The 17,552-nt window shown below is 43.1% G+C and overlaps 1 pseudogene; it reads left to right on the forward strand.

Annotated features, from left to right (window-relative positions):
- The first annotated feature begins 10,404 nt into the window (after nt 1–10,404).
- Nucleotides 10,405–10,556, forward strand: LOC146360127 (U2 spliceosomal RNA; annotated as a pseudogene).
- The last annotated feature ends 6,996 nt before the right edge of the window (nt 10,557–17,552 follow it).

A 17,552-nucleotide genomic window follows, 5' to 3' on the forward strand; every position in this document is an offset into this window, starting at 1 on the left:
CTAGCAGCCATAGGTTATGACAGGGAATACCAGGGTGGGTTTTTTTTAATTGAGTAGCATATGACGCACACTGCCTTCAACAGCCAACCCCTTCTGTTAGGCAACGCAGTCAATATGTGTCAACAGGAAATGTGTGCATTGTCGGATCTGACAATAAAATGAATGGCTGATATATGCCATTTTCATAGTGGCAGTTCCTGGAAGGCTCTGGTTTGGGGTGATGGTAGTGGTGAATGTGTGAATATATTATGATAAGTATTTCCAAACTTGAGAACTCATGGTTAATCTGAAAGGATTCAAAGCCTTCTATGTGTGTGACCTGGACAATAGATGTCAATTATTTCCAATTACTATGCTCTGCATTGCTCCTCTAGGCTGAACTCTGGAGAGCATTGCAGCCAGCAAGGTCGGCATGAAAAATATTGCCTAGCTATTATTCTCAGTGGTGCTGAAATAATATCTCAGGTAAGAGGCCAATGGCCCTGATGATAGCCTTTATCACACCACTATATCCATCAGTGGTGGTGTGTGAGCCCATTATTTGGGAAAGCATGTGCCTGCTGCTGGATGAAAGCAGGGTACAGGTCTTTCATCTAGGGCTGTTAGCCAATATATTAGTCAATTAACTGACCAATCAATCAATTAAATAGGCATATTAAAAGCCTTGTAAAGGAAAAAAAACCATACTTCTATTCCTTAAATAATGCACGTGTGTGTCATAACAAGCATCTTAAATGGGACGGGCACTGGCTCAGTGTTGGAGCACCTGCTTGGCATTCACAAGGTCCCAAGTTCAATCCAGGTAGGGCTGGAAAAAGTCCCGTTTGAAAACCTGGAGAGCTGCTGCCAGTCAGTGTCAGCAATACTGGCCTGGATGGACCAAAGGTCTGACTCAGTATAAGGCAGCTGCTTATGTCCCTGTCTTCTTTAAAGAGCTATTCCTTATTCTGTCTGATAAATAGAATGCCTCTATTTTAAAACGAAAGGTTTTATTGAAAGGTTTTCAATGTGTTCAGTTCCTCAGTCCCCGATGGGACCTTTCATATGCAGTTTTGATAATTGCATGTCGCTGGTTCCCAGTCCATTTCCACGCCCAAGTTAAAGTTGCTGCTTTAAACACTGAAAGCATTAAATGGCTTGGGACCAGGCTTTTTGAAAGGCTGCCTTTTCACATATGTATCTACCCAGACATTAAGATCTTCAGAGGCCCCTTCTTTGAGTCCCCCCCCACAATGAAGTGAGGTGGGTAAACACCAGGGGGAGGGCCTTTTTTGGGTGAACGAGTAGGTTGCAAGAGTGAAGAGGAGGAGCAACTCCAGAAGGTATTGTCAGTGCCTACCCTTAATGGTGACCCTGCATCCTGGTGGTCTTTTTGGTGCCAGGTAAATAATATATGTAATCTGGGCCTTTCAGTTTTAAAATCTGTGTTTTAATTCTGTGATTGCTGTGAAGTGTGTGTGTGTGCGTGCGTGCGTGTGTTTATGCTGTTTCTGATTTTATGGTATTGTGTTTGATTTTGTATTTTAATTGTTTTTATGTTTGTTTATTTACCCAGATAACTTTACATTGTGGGGCAGCATACAAATGTTGCAAAGAAATAAATAGATTAAAAATAATTAACAAGTCAGCATGATTTTTCATTGATTAACTGATTAACTGACTCAATACTGCATCCATCCTTTCATCTAATTTCTGCAATCGATTCCTGAAGGAGTGAAAGGATCACAAAAATGGGGGATATCACATCAAGCACATGTAATTACATCATGTTAAAGTATAGCATCCAGCACATATGATTTGCCTGGCTCACAAATGATTTACTGCAGACAGTTTTATTCTGGTTGTACTTTTATACTTTAGTTTTAAACTTTTAAATTTTATGTTGTATTTTATGTTGTGTTTTCTCGTTTTAATTGTTGTGAACTGCACAGAGAGATTCAGCTATTGGGCAGTATAGAAACATAATAAACCAACCAACCAACCAACCAACCAATAAATAGTACTCAAGGCCTGCCAAGTTATTTTGGCACCTGAGGGAGAAAATCCCACAAGCATTTTGTTCTCTCCCTGGCAGCAGTGGTGGAGTGGTAAATTTTGAAGTCCAGGCGCTCATCAGGACAGTCCCCATAGCCACGGCCCCAAGGAGAGTCCAAAAATTCAGGCAGCTGTGTTGACCTAGATCAACAAACTAGTTCTAGCAGTTTTCATCTCTACCTGGAACAGGCTTTTTGTAAAGCTAATGGATCTTTATTGCCTGTGAGGACTGCAGCTAAACTCAGAGGGAACAGGGAATTCTGAGGGAGAGTGGCAGATGACATCAGCGACCCTGCTAATAAAACAAGCATTGGTGCTGCGTCCCTGTGACACCACTACACCACTGCCTGGCAGCAAAAATACAACGGTAATAAAGAACGAATAATTTGCTGCCCTTTCATGACAACCATATGTGGCAGCCTCTCAGCAGGGCTGGCACTGTGTGGCCTGACAGCAGCCCAGAAGTGCTAAGTACTGATGCTGAGCTGCGTCCAAGCAGCTCTTTTCATTTGTTGTTTCCCTCCCTTTTCCTGGTCTCAAAGCAGCCCTTCAGCCTGCCTTCTTTCCTTTTCCTCCTCTCTTGCTTTTCCCTCTCCTCTTCATAACCCTGCTTACTGGCTGTTGTGGCTGGCCAAGGAGGGGTGAGGGTGAAGTCTAGCCTCACCCACCACCCTATTACTCCTGGTGAACCTCACGTCAACTTGATGGGTCAAGTTGCCTGGGTCTGAACGTTCCGTGGCTGTTTTCCAGATATGCAGATGTAATCATACACTATACATTTTTGCACTTCTAAATATGAAAGATAACAAGACATTACATTAAAAGATGTCTGGCAATGTTTATGTTACGGGAGGCCGACTTTGCAAAATAAAGCCAGTTTTCTCCCTTTGTTTCCAACCTTTTAAAGCTTTCATTTCTTAACAAGGCATGCCCAGGAATACAAGAAAAGCTAAATTAGGGTGTTCCTGGTGACTGCTGGTAAGAGTAATGAGATTAGATTAAAGAAAAAAATCCATTTTAATATGACTATCACGAAACATTCCGCAGCGGTGAGATGTGACAGATTGCATAGTGCTAACTTACGGAAAGCAGTGGAAGACTCTGTTACTTGAGCTTCAGAAAAGAACCTGAGGGAGTATTTGACTCAAAAGACTTTCAGTGAGGAAAAGGTCACCTCTCTCCCAGAGGTACTCTCAAGGTCAATTCACACATTATGTTTCTTAGGTAGACATACTCCACGACTTTAAAACAAAGGGAAAGGATGAATGAGAAAACACGTGTCTTTTAAATAGGTATGTCTCTTCCAATTGCAAGATGGTTGTGGGTCCAATGGTCAGTGCAAAAGGGATACACCTGCCCCCAGTGGCCTCAGCTGTTTAGAAATAAACTTTCTCCTATCTCCGTAGCCCCGTGCTGGGTACTGTTTCTGGGTCACTCTGAAGCGTGCCAGAATTTTGGGTCTCTAGGCTGGAATATTGGAAAGTGGCTTGTGTATATAGGTTTCTTTTAATTGCTAGAAGTAGGGATGTTCAGATTTTGTTAAATCTGTTCCATCTGTGTTTCGTGGATTGCCAGGTGTCTTTCATTCTGTCATCTGCTCATTGACAAAATCAGATTTTTAAAAGCAGAATTTCATTGTACTTGGGTTAATTCACATTAGCGTTACTTTGGATTAGCGTTAATTCTCACTGTGCTGAAAACTCAAATCTTGGGATGTATGAGAAATACATTTCGTTTTTGACCAGAATGTACCCAATTCACACCTTCCAAACTCAACACCGACGCGAATACGATCTGCAGTCTAAGTCCATACATTTCCGAGCTGGCAATGCAATTCACAGAAGTATAAAATCTATGTGTGTTTGACAAATGTGCACATTTGAAAAAGGCACATGAAAAAAGTGCATACTTTTGGAAAATGAGTACAAACACAATTTAATCAATGGGAGAAGAATGTATACATTTCCAAAATGTGCACAATGGATGCATACATTTGAAAAAATGCGCATGAAAATATTCACAAATTTTTGTGCACCCCCCCAAATATCGCAATCTGAAACAGTCATTAGTCGGAACAAGCTTCAGTGCAGAATTTAGAGAACTTTGACGAGCTCAGGTTTTGATGATTCGCACATCCCTACCAAAAACAGGCTTCTCCTGAGCTTGGTCTGGCAGAGAAAGTTGCACATATGGCCAAAATACAGTCCATGTGCTTCAGCAGTAGGCTCACTGCTCAATTTAATTTATGTCTCTCTGCATGCACATTTGAACTACTGTTCTACCTGCCTGGTCTCTTTGGCCCAGCTCAGAATGTAACTGGATAGGTTTCTAATAATGCTAGGATCATTGGATGTGCCACTGTTGTAGCTCCACGTAGCAGGCGGGTGCTTGGTTATCTTGGCATCCTTCCTTTTCAGCAAAGCAAAGTTGTAAATAGCTTGCCTGATTTTGGAAAATGTCCTGCCAATTACAAGTTTGTGTAGGAGGTTGGCTCCCGAGTAATTTATTATTTTTCCAGTATTTGCTGACCTCATGTGACTTTCCCATATGTATCCATTCAGGGGATTACTGCAAGATTTTACAGCATGAGCAGGAAATGTTACATTTCTATTGACCCCTTTCTTTCTCCCTCATCCTTTTTTGTTATGAAACAAATGGAACAAAATGAGCCAAAAGAACAAGGATACAGCTAAATGCTTGTTAGATCATCAGAGAAACACAATACAACCCTTCGTGCATGACTCAATGCACATCTGCCCAGTATTCTGCCTTTGATATTGGCCAGAAGGAGATACTTTAAGGGGCAGAGTACAACAGTTCAAGCTGATGACTTCTTCTCCATGTCAAAGGCACAGGCAACAAGATTTGAAACTTGGAATCGTCCCCATTGTACCAACACTCCTTATTTCATCCTGGAGCCTTACATTGTCTGGGCTGTGTGTGCAGAGAGATGGGCAGGAGGGTTTGTGACAATGTGAAGTAGAGCCAAGTGCTGTATTCAGGATCATACAACTAGACAGGTGAGTGGTTAGGCTGCTTGTCACTGAAGACTGGGGTTTAATTTACATAATGCCTCCCTGGGAATAGTCTGTGGGATTCAAGTTTTTTCAAGCTACATTGTACTTTACTTAAAGCATTTTTGTCTGCTCCCAGAGCAGCTCACAAAGATCAGTAGTAAGACTTAGGTTTACCACCTAAAAGACAAGACACACGTGGAAAAGGGATGGGGAGGGAGGAGGAAAAGAAAAGCAAACTTGGGCACCAGTTCTTGAAGCTGCAGTTTTTATAATGACCACCTGGGATGGAAACAGTTCAGGGCGCCTGATGGACTGGCTACCACCAGGTGACAGTTGCGGGAGAGAGCCAAATGTCTGTCAGCAAAAGGCAATGGAATTATCCTGCTTCTGTTCTCTCCCTTTGCTCTGCAGCCTGATGGAGTGGCTGCCCCTAGGTGAGAACTGGGGAGAGCCAAATGCAGCACAAACTGTGTGCCAGCTGAGGCTGCAACCCTATGCACACCTAGACGGGGTTTTAAAAGGGAGAGGAGCATTGAAAGAGCACATTAGAGGGTTGCAGGGCTGTGCTGTGCAGTCCCATCTCCCATCGCAGGCATGCATGCTGGCAACAGTCTCTGCTGGCTGTGCTTTTGACAGATGGGTGAAGGGGCCCTATGTCAATATCAGTGTGAGGTGGGATTCTGGGCAAATCAGGGCCCCCCTTGCACCATCAAGTTCTATGCACATATATATGTACACCTGTGGGACCCCTTCACATAGCTGCTAAACACATGTGCAAATTTCTGAGCAATTTGCACAAATTACGGCCAAATTTGTACAAATTCAGCCATAATTTGTGCAAATTGTGGAGCCTACAGGAAAAATATGCAAAATGCCTAAACTGGCCCGACTTGCTGCAGATCGGGTTGGGCACCACAGCAGGAACCGAAACGAAGTCGGGGGGGGGGGAGGGTCAAACCTAGGAAAATCCATTGAACTCCATTCCCCAAATGGATTTCTCCGACATCCCTATGCGCAGACCAGTATGTTACCATTTCTGGGAAATATTATTGAGAGATGTGTGTGTGGACTGTCCAAGTGACATAGCCTGAAAATAATACTGTGTTCAACTTTTTCTTTTAGCTGTTTCAATTTCATCCTTTTTTTTTCTTTACTCAAGCATTGTAAATCAAATATTGAAAACTAGGACTGATCAGAAACACTTGTTAGAATACTTAACTTTGTATGTAAGTTTTTTTAAAAAAAGTATATGTACACAACTGAGTGGAATACAATCCCACATTGTTATTCTGTATAATTGTATTTTGAAAAAATCAAGAAAATATTATTTAAAAAAGAAAAGGAAATGTTGATTTTTGTGTGTACGCGCCCCTTTTCTGACTTAATGAAGACCTATCTCTTAAAAAGTGTACGCATATTGCTTCCGAGAAGACGCAAATCTTAAGGCTCTAGGCATGGTCCCAAAATATTGCGCTGCTTGAAGTAGGCTGAAGCTATTTCAGCCGCAACATTTTAAACCTGAAATGAAGAGCTCTGGCTATGCCTTTTCCTGTGTTGTCAAAGCTAAGCTGGTAAGTGAGAGAACCCTGCTGGCAGGCACTAGGGCCCTAGCTAGCATGGCCAATGGTGAGGGAGGATGAGAGCTATAGGCCAAAACCTCTGGTGGGCCACAATTTGCCCATCCCTGCAGGGCAATCAAACCAGGAACTCAGGCAACAGCCTAAGCTGAATCACGCCCTGCCCCACCTGGACAGCTCTCAAGTTGAGGGCAATACTGGCCCAGTCTTTGCTATGCAGCAGCGCCACCCATTTGGTGGCCAGAGTGGGAACTGCAGATCTTCTCTCCACCAAGGGGTATGTGACTAGAGGATTAGGGGCCTGACTGGCTCTATATTAGGGGTGTAGAACCTCAGGCCCAAATCCAGTCCACCTGGAATCCCAATCTGGTCTGCCAGGGTTTCCCAGTTGGCCCTGCTCCTTGACTGCCTTGCCCCTTTCCCTGACCACCCATCATTTGATGGTTCCCTGGATTTTGCATGGTTCCCCCTCCCCCCTTCTAAAAGGTTGAAATGCTGGTTGCCCAAATACAAATAAATACAGAATATAAATGCTAGTTGCCTGCCGAATGCCAGTGTCTAAAAACCCAAGCCTGTCTGGAAGTCCCTTTTGAATAAGCCCCCTTAACCCACATGTGTGGAATCTGTACTACGGTTTTTGAGCAGGGAGGAAAATGAACCATTCACACAAGAAAGACTTGCTTTTGACTGTTTCTGCACAGATTCCAGGGTAGAATCTCTTGACATTTAAAACAAGTTATGATGTTCCGCCAAAAGCTTTGGGGGTTGTGCTCAAATAAAACCTGCAGCCTGCACATTTGTACTTAAAACATCGGCCTTTACGTGTGTGCTGTTAAGTGTGTGTTCTGAGAAAGGAGGAAGCAGGTTTGATTTTCCTAACCAACACTGAGAATTATTCTACCAAGTCTTGTTGTTTTTTTCTTTTTCTTTTTGTTTTTGCATGAATAGGGTTCAGAGATTCTGGCAGTCTTTTTTTTTTTAATGAATAAAGCAATGTCATTTTATACAACAGCCCTTTTTTTCCTGACGGGCTGCATCCTGTCCAATGATTTGTCCTGTGATGGCAACGGGATAATCTGACGAAAAAGGAGAGGAATGTCAGGGAAATCTCAGCAGCTATATTTTACAGCGTGGTTCTGAAACCGTTTGTTTGCTTAACTTCCTGAGGGCAACATTTGCTGGAGACAGATGCTGCCACATGGGCTCATTTGTAGAAAGATGGTTGCGCTTTAGGAATGCTTGATGTTTTATTAAAGGAGGCATGAAAATGACTTACCTTCTCCTGGGCTTTTGAATGGTTTTGTGCAAAGGAATAGAGGGATAGGGCTAATCTGTTTGGCGTGTCTTATGTCAATGGTCCCTGACTGGAAAGACGGACCTGTAATTCTCAGACTAAAGGCACACACACAGAGCCTGGCAACAGATACTATGCATACAATGGGACACATGAGTGTGTGTTAGGCCTACATGACTGGCCCGTCATGCTTTTTGACAAAAACATTCAGTGCTGTCAAATGTTGACATATGCACCCCCCCTGCAGAAAATCCTCAGATGTCTGGAGAATATTCAGAGCAAGGATCATTTTGAAGATAATCTTGCAGGGAGGGAGTGGCAAATTAATTCTAGTTTTGAGGCCTATCTGAATAGCTCATGAGAGATAACTATCAAGGCTGGCCCTACCATTAGGCAGAGTGAGGTGGCTGCCTCAGGTTCTAGGGGCAGAGAGCAGCTGCAAAGTGCTTCTGGGGAAAAGACAGAGGGTCTTTTAAAGCTGTGTCTCAGTGTTGAACAAGATGTGAGTTTAAGCACATTTTTGGATTGTGTGCTTATGACTTCTCAAAGCAGTTTTTAACTGATGCAAATAGGGAGACGACCTTTCAACAGGAAAATGGAACATGGAGAACAGGTGCAGCGTAGTTAGGGATCTTGGAGGAATCTAGTTGCAAGGTGGGGCTTGATCAGCTTTTGTTGGCTTAGCCACCTGAACTCCATTCTGTCTTCCACCAGCTGGCCCGACTCCATCCGCAACAAATCAGGCCAGCTGGTGGATTCTCTGTATTTTTTAATTGCATAAATAAACATTTGTGGAAATTGCAGCTGCAATTTGTGTAATTTGTGCAAATTGCAGCTGTAATTTGCGCAGGTTATGCAAATCACTGTCACAATTTGCACAAATCACACAAATCATGGCCAAAACTCATGCAACCAAAATTTGCACAAATATCTATTAACACAATTAAAAAAAAAAAAACACACCTGAAAAGTTTCTGAATTTCTGGAAAAACCCATGACTCGGCTCGTAAATGCAAGCCAAGTCAGGGGTGTTACAGAAATCTGGCAAGCCCCAAAGGGCTGGATTTCTTGGCGATGGACAACCCTAAATATAGTTCTTCCCCCACCATGCTTTCAATTAGGATTTGCCCCTCACTACCACAAAGCTGCTTTTTTAAAACAGTAGAAATTCTGTGTAAACCTGCATCTATACATGTAAATTAGCATGCCATTTTAATGCAAATTGATGTCCTCTTTTTTGGTGATGTGTAAGAGGCTACCCTAGATCTAGTTCAGTATTGTCTGTGTTGACTGGCAGCAACTCTCCAGGGTTTTAGGCAAGAGACTTTCTTAGCCTTACCTGGAGATGCCAGGGATTGCACTTGGGGCCTTTTGCATGCAACGCACATGCTCTACAGCAAATGATTCAAAAACATGCTTGAAGTTTCATCCTCATGTTTACTTCTTATGATGAAATTGCATAGGACATTTATTGCAATGAGTGGGTTTCCCTTGCCATCCACAGCTCATGTTTACAGATGAGGGGTTGCATTCAGATTTAGTCATACTTACAGTAGACCCACTGAAATCAATGGGACTTAGTCATGACTCACTCAAGTCCCATTGATCCCAATGGGTCTGCTCTAGGTATGACTTAATCTGGATCTAACCTGAGATGTTCTTAAGATGGTGATTTCCATTGTGTATGATTTGCTGATTTTTATAAAATGGAGGAAGAAAAAAATCGACTACGTGTTGTTTTTTCTTCCAAAATTTCCCCCGCCCCAGGTTTTCTGGTTGTTGTTATAGATTTTGCAGGATTTTGCTGTGTGAATGGAACATTTCATTTCTGCTCTTGTCTCTCTGTGTTTGTACAAATCTTTTATGATTCATTTCACCTAGATGTGTTGAGTCCTAAAGGGTATTTGGGTTGCTTTTCATTTCCCCTCAAAAGCTTCAGAAGGGCATTGTAGAAATACCGCAAGCATGGGCGGGGATTGGGGAAAGAGCTGCTTGCAGATAAAACAGAACAGATACAAAAGCTCAAGAGCTTCCCCAACTGCCTGTCACATGTCACACAAGTGGCATTTGGACATAGGGCCACCCAGCCTCTGCTAGCAAAGCCATGTTCAGTGCGTGAGCTTCCCAGGGGGAGACTGTCATTGGCTCAGCATGTAATTGCCCTGTGGTAACAAAGCAGGGAAGGGAGGGCAATGTCCATAAATCACCTGTCAAAAGATGAGGGACTTTTCCTAAAGTTGCTTCTTTCCTTCAGTCTTGGTGAAACTGGACTTTGGACTGCGACGATCTATGAATTTAGACTACATATAATCTGTTATGAGGGGTTTTGTGCCTGCTTTTTAAATTTAAACTGTTTGTGAATGAATACAGGGGAGGGGGAGAGAGAGAGAGAGAGAGAGAGAGAGAGAGAGAGAAGGCCTAATGATAATCTTAATATTAATGTGCAAATACTGATGTTTTAATTGTGTATTTTCCTGGGTGCCTGGCTTCTCAGCCTTTTGGCTAAGATCAAGTGTAGTATTTGTTCTTATCAGTTTAATATCTGATAAACTTCCCAGGCTAGATCTACACTGGTGATTTTTATCGGCGTTGAAGTGCCCTAATAACTGTTGGAGCACATTATGCATACCACTTTTCTAGAGTTATTTCCCATTTTTTATTCTGTATTATCCAAAATTCCACAACAGATGTCATTGTGTGTACTACGAGGTATAAAGGCACAAGAAGGATATAGCGTCACCATGATGGGATCGTAACAATATGACATGAGGTGTAGGTCTGGCCCCAGAGTGCTTCAGCTAATGGGCGATATAGAAATGTAATAAATATATAAATAAAATAGCTGGATGGCGTGATTTATACATTTCACTCTTATAATATAGCCGGATGGCATGATTTATAATATTACACTCTTTGAATCTTAATTGACAATATTACATGCTTATTGCTGTTAATAACAACTTCCTTTTTCAGACACATACAAACACAGAAGTGTGCTCTTCGTTCACAGCCCTACTGATTAAAATGGACTCTCCCACACTGGAGGCCTTCAAGACAAGGCTGGACAGCCATCTGTCAGGGATGCTCTGACTTGGATTCCTGCATTGAGCAGGGGGTTGGACTCGATGGCCTTGTAGGCCCCTTCCAACCCTACTATTCTATGATTCTATGACTTTTACTGATGAATCAGCTATCAGTTAAACCAGGGGTGGGGAAGCTCAGGCATGGGGGGGCAAAGCTGGCCCTCTGGGGTTCTTGAAATGGCCACATCTCTTTTGCCCCAGCTGCTGATTGTTAGGTGGTTTCTCAGCTTTTGGGCAGCCCCACCCCTTGTCCCCATGTTAATAGGTTGAAATGCCTCTCTTAAGGCTTAGTTCCTTGCAGGAAGAGGTGTAAGCTACAATTTGCTGGTGGTTTTGTTTTTGCATTTTTGCCCCTCCCTTTTGCCTTTGGCTCCACCCAGTGCTGAAATGCAGCTCCCCAGAGCTTCTCTGAAATTGAATTTAACATAAGAACATAAGATGAGCCCTGCTTGATCAGACCAAGGGTTCATTTAGGCCAGCATAGTGTCTATGCAGTAGCCAACCAGATACGAGCCGATGTGGATGCTGTCGTGGGGGCAGAAATCAACAGTGGGGTGTCCAGCAACTCTGCTTGCACAATTAAGCTGCATCATTTTTAGCTTGTGACTCATTATGTGGACAAGCTGCTTGGTTTGGTAAAAAAGACAGCTTGTCCTCTCTATCCTTGCCCATGCTGGCTTATAGTCCAGGGAGAGGAGATGGTAGAGCAATTTTTGCTGAATATTATTAATGCCTCCCTAAGGGAAGGTAATTTTCCATCATGTTTGAAAGAAGCAATTGTTAGACCACTTCTGAAGAAGCCTTCCCTTGATCCCCTAGACTTTGATAATTATGGGGCAGTAAGTAATCTACCATTTTTGGGCAAGGTAATCGAGAAGGCGGTGTCCATTCAGCTCTAAGCAGTCTTGGATGAAATTAATTACCTAGACCCATTTCAAATTGGCTTCAAAGCAGGATACGTAGTTGAGACTACCATGGTCGCCTTGGTGGATGATCTTCACCTGGGAATTGATAGGGAGAGTGCATCTCTGTTGATTCTTTGGATCTCTCAGTGACATTCGATATCATCAACCATGGTATCCTTCTGGATTGCCTGAGGGAGTTGGGACTTGGGGCATTGCTCTGCAGTGGTTCTGCTCCTTTCTCTCAGGACAGTTCCAGATGGTGTCACTCAGGGATAGTTGTTCCTCGAAAAAGGAACTCTTATGTGGAGTTGTTCAGGGTTCCATTCTATCTCCAATGCTGTTCAATATCTACATGAAACTGCTGGGAGAGATCATCAGGAGGTTTGGGGTTGAGTGTTATCAGTATGCTGATGACACACAAATCTATTTCTCCTTAACATCTTTATCCAAGGAAGGTATGACTCCTCTGAATGGTTGCCTGAAGTCAGTAATGGGCTTGCTGAGGGAGAACAAGCTGAAACTGAATCCAGGCAAGACAGAGGTGCTCATCGTGAAGGGTCCTAATTCAGGTACTGAGGTATGTCAACCAGTTCTGGATGGGTTTTACTCTCCCCTGAAGGAGCAAGTTCATAGCTTGGGGGTGCTTCTTGACCCAACCCTGCTCCTGGCATCCCAGGTGGAAGCAATGGTGAGAAGTGCCTGTTATCAACTTCGGCTGATACGTCAGCTACGCTCATTCCTGGAACACGTGGACCTGTTAACAGTGGTGCATGTTCTGGTAACCTCTAGGCTTGATTTCTACAATGTGCTGTACTTGGGGCTGCCTTTGTATTTAGTTTGAAACTTCAACTGATACAAAATATGGCAGCCAAGTTGGTCTCTGGGACATCCTGTGTAGACCATATTACACCGGTTTTAAAATCTTTACACTGGCTGCCAATTTGTTTCCGAGCAAAATATAAAGTTCTTACCTTTAAATAGGGATGTCAGAGAATTCCGCACGGATTTTAAATGGGACTGATTTCTGACAAATCCGGTCTGTGGAATCCTCCTCGGAACGGAGCAGCCCGGTCGACCTGGACCGGAGCTCACACGGACCCTTTTTTTTTGTCTGCCGAACAGCGGATTTTACGAAAATAATTACGAAAAGAAATCCGTAAGTTGGAAATGGTGGAAGAAGAACACGAATGGCTTTACCCAATTTATGAGGCATTTTTCCTGTGACCTGAGGCTTTCTTTCGCTGGGGCTAGTCTTGAAGTCCATGGAAATCCTCCATCTTTTCTGTTTATTGTCTGTGGAGGTGAGATCAGGTTAGGTCAGGACAGGTCTGGTGAGGTCAGGTTACTGGAAGTTACGTGGGGAATCCCCGCGAAGGGCTTTACACTTTTTATGAAAATAAATAGGCATTTTCCCTATGACCTGAGACTTATGGAGACTGACAGCAGGTGCGCGGAAAAGATTTTTTGGCGGTACTTACGGACTTATTTACGTAAGTTCGGGGAGCCAAAAAAACACACATGGGGGAATCCAGTGCATGCGGACGGTGGAATGGGGTTCCCTCGGCTCTGTGGAATCCTTGCGGAGCGGAACCACTCCGTGAAGATTCTGGGGGGGAGGAACGGATTGCCTCTCCACCCGCGGATTCCCCACCGGAATGGACGGTGGGGAATCCGTACATCCCTACCTTTAAAGCTTTCCATGGTCTAGGTCTAAGGTACCTTAGGGAGCGCCTTCTCCCATACGTCCCAGTCTGCCACCTAAGGTCCTCTGAGGGCTCTCTGCTGTGGATGCCTAATGTGAGATTGGCAGCCACACACAAGAGGACCCTTGCCACCCCTCAGTTGTGGAATGACCTGCTGGTTGAAATGTGCCTGCTGACCTTGTTGAAGGTTTTTAAACAGGCATTAAAGATGTTATTATTCCAGCAGGCCTTCCCCTTTTAGAACTCTTGTTCCTTTTGCTGACTTTTGTACACTGTTTTAAGCAGTGTTGTTTTAAGCTGTGTTTTATTGTTGGATTTTTTTAAAAAAAAAATTAGTTCAAAGTTGTTTTTAGCTGTATGTTGTCTGTATATATTGTCTGTATATTTTAATCTAAATGGTTTTTAAACTTTGTATATTGTATTATACTGTTTTAACTTTTGTAAACTGCCCAGAGAGCCTTGGCTATGGGGCGGTATAGAAATAACAACAACAACAACAACCCACAAGCAGGGCATGAGCACAACAGTACCCCCACACCCATGTTTTCCAGCAACTGGTGTTCTGCCTTTCCTCCAGGAGTTGTAGATCTTCCCACTACTGGGGCAGCTTGTAAGTGGAGATCAGGGATCTCTTAGCTCTGCAGCCTCACCCCGACAATAAACATATGAACGTAAGAAGAGCCATGCTGGATCAGACCAAGGGTCCATCTAGTCCAGCATGCTGTTCACACAGTGGCCAACCAGTTGTCAACAGGGGACCCACAAGCAGGACACGAGTGCAAGAGCACCCCTTTCCACTTCGCCAGCAATAGGCATACATAGGTGTAATGCCTCTCATACTGGAGGAAGCATATAGCCATCAAGACTAGTAGCCATTGATAGCCTTCTCCTCCAGGAATTTCTCCAATCCCCTTTCAAAGCCATCCAAACTGGTGGCCATCACCACATTTTGTGGTAGTGAATTCCATGGTTTAACTATGTGCTGTGTGAAGAAGTACCTTGGCCTTTGGGCTGAAAGATGTTCCTCACCCCTGAATTAAACCAATGAAGGCTGCAGTCTTATGCATGCTTACCTAGCAGTAAGGCTCGCTGAAGTCAATGGGACTTACTTCCGAGTAGAGATGGCTAGGATTGCACTGTAAGACCTGTAGCCCTAGTAATATTGTTAACTGCTATTATTACAACTACTTAATGTTATGATTAATATTAGGGTTGCAACTTTAGCTGGTTTAATGGAAAGACTCATTTTAGCCAATGGGGTTCTGAATGAAGAGCACCGCAGACCTGTGTGTGTTTGTGCATGTGTGTGTGTAACTATAAAAACATTATTATTTTTAAATTAAAAGATGGCCTTAAATAATGAGAGCGGAGGCCTTATTTATTAAACTGAAGTTATCTTATACTTTCTTCAAACAGACACATATGTTGAGAATTTGGTAATTTGCACATTTATGTATATATGATTAATTAGTCAGTTACTTGGATAAATTCTTTAATTCATTGGCGGCAACTCTTCTTTTTATTATTATTGAGCATTTCTGCAAATTGTCAGAATTTACGGGAGTGCTTTACGTTAACAATGCAATAATACTAGAATTAAACCACATTTAAAATGTACATCTGTTGCTGGGCCTTGATCATCTCAAGTTGTTGTTTATCTTTTCTTGAGAACTTGGTTCACAAAATATAAGTTACTTCCTCCATTGATATCATCTTCTTGTCTTTTATTTCCTGTTCGTCTCCTTTTGACTCCCATCAACCAAATGGAGCACACAAGCAATCTTTGAAGATGTGCTTATAGAGACCTGCCTTATTCCCACACCTCCAGTAATTTTTCATCATCTTACAAAGCTCGTTCTACACAGCCTTTGCATTGTCTGGTGCCATCTGTTTAGCATTTGAAACCAGAACTGCCTGAGATTTGCCTCCGACGCCCCGTTAGCGCTGTGTTATGCTACACCATAAGCTTTCGTCATACGGTTTCTTCCCACTTCATTTCTTTTCTTGCTTTATCTAGCAAGAAGGATTGAATCACAAAGTTAGGCAACTGTGAGACCGTGATGGTAACATCATGTTGCATTCTCTCAAGAAGTAGCATATTAGCCTCCAGCCAAACCCAAGAGGATGAGACCAAGCAGTTTATTCCTCTTATCACCATTTTCATTTGCTGAAACAAAGGTATTCAGTAGAGCATAAAGCAATGCAGCTATATAACTAATTAATTAACATGAGTCTATGCAAAGGCTAAGGACTTGCCCAATCATCGACTATACTTTGAAGCTGCAATTAATGCTTTAATCTGATCACCACACCAAGTCATTGACTGAAGTAGTTTCCTTCAAACCTTTGATAGCTGGGGCACACTTTTTTCTTAATTAAAACTAAAGGGAACAAGGATTGCCCCCAAGAGGGGCACGTTGAGAGTGCGAAAGAGTAAGAACAACCTCAACTGAGCCCTGTCATCTTGCCTAAGTCACTGCTCTGGGTATGTCTTCCCTGAGAAGATGGGCCATAGCTCCATCTTCTAGGCAGAGCACATGCTTTGCACGCAGAGGCTCCCATGTTCAATCCCTGGCATCTGTAGTGGAACAAAAAGGGTCAATCAGAAGGTGATGGGAAACCCCACTAGCTGAGATCCTGGAAAGACACTGCCAGTCAAGACAGTAGGCTAGATGGAAAAATAGCCTGGCCGGGTATATGGCAGCTTTCTAGGGAATTCGAAGGCATTTCTACAATGTGTGCCTGAAAGATCTGAACTACCCATTGTAAAGATGCAGAAAAATTACCAATACCCCTCACTCCCTCCCCAATGAAACCAGGGTGGTGGATCACACAGAAATGCAGCAAGCAGCCCCCGTTGTGTCTGACTACTTTAGGCTCACACAAGCCTTTAATTGTTTAAGTTGTTTCTCATGGTACTGTCAGGAGCTGGCTGGACTTGAACTGATTGTCTTTGGATCTGTGTGCAGATGCCGTGTGTGGTGGACCAGTGAACTGTATGTTGCAACAGTCTCTGGACAGAGTCCACTTACCCAGGCTGGCAATTGGATCCTCCTGAACAGGAAGGAATATAAGAGGACTTCCTGTTCCATTTGAGAATTGCCCAAGCAACATGGACTTTCTCAGCATTGGTGTGTTCATGTATCCTTTGGTTGTTCTGTGGTTCTGGTATCTGGTTTGCTCTTTGGTCCTGCCTCATGGTTGTCCTTTGGTTCTTCTGACATGCTCTTTGGGCCTGACTTCTTCTGGCTTTGTCCTTCTACTCTGTCTCTGATGCTCTGGCACAACTCCTGGTTCCTGCTCAATTCCTGGTTCTACAGCCCTGACAGATACAACACTTACAAAATACATGCCAGGCCTAATGCTTGCAGCCTGACTCATTTTGAATACTGACAAAACAAAAAAAAAGAAATGGATCCTGCAGGAGGATTCATGAGCAGGAAGCAGCAAGAATCCATTCTAGTATGTGCTAGTTCATCATGGTATGCAGACCTACATGTTTACCATGCTTAGAGAAGTTTATTGGGCAACATCTAACATGGGAACATAGTATAAGTCAGTCTTTCCCAACCTTGGGTCTCCAAATGTTGTTGGAATACAACTCCCATAATTTCCAGCCAGCATGTCCAATGGTCAAGGATTATGGAAAAGATAATCCAACAACATCTGGGGACCCAAAGTTGGGAAGATTTATAATGCTTGACAAGAACTTCCAGGTCACTAAATTCAGTCAATTAAACCAGCTGGTTTAATTGGTTGAATTTAGTGACTTGGAAGTTCTGGTCAAGCATTCTCAATTTGGGATGCAGCATTTCATAAATTGACTGGTTAGATAAATTGATTCGACCAACTGAAATGATGATCAAACAACACATGCACAGTATAAAAACTGTCATGTTAGAAGAGGCACTCCACCTTTTCTTTTGCACAGGAGGAAAT

Source organism: Heloderma suspectum, chromosome 1, assembly GCF_057233095.1.
Source record: "Heloderma suspectum isolate Gila_16-S chromosome 1, 16-S_ref, whole genome shotgun sequence".
Lineage (NCBI taxonomy): Eukaryota > Metazoa > Chordata > Lepidosauria > Squamata > Helodermatidae > Heloderma > Heloderma suspectum.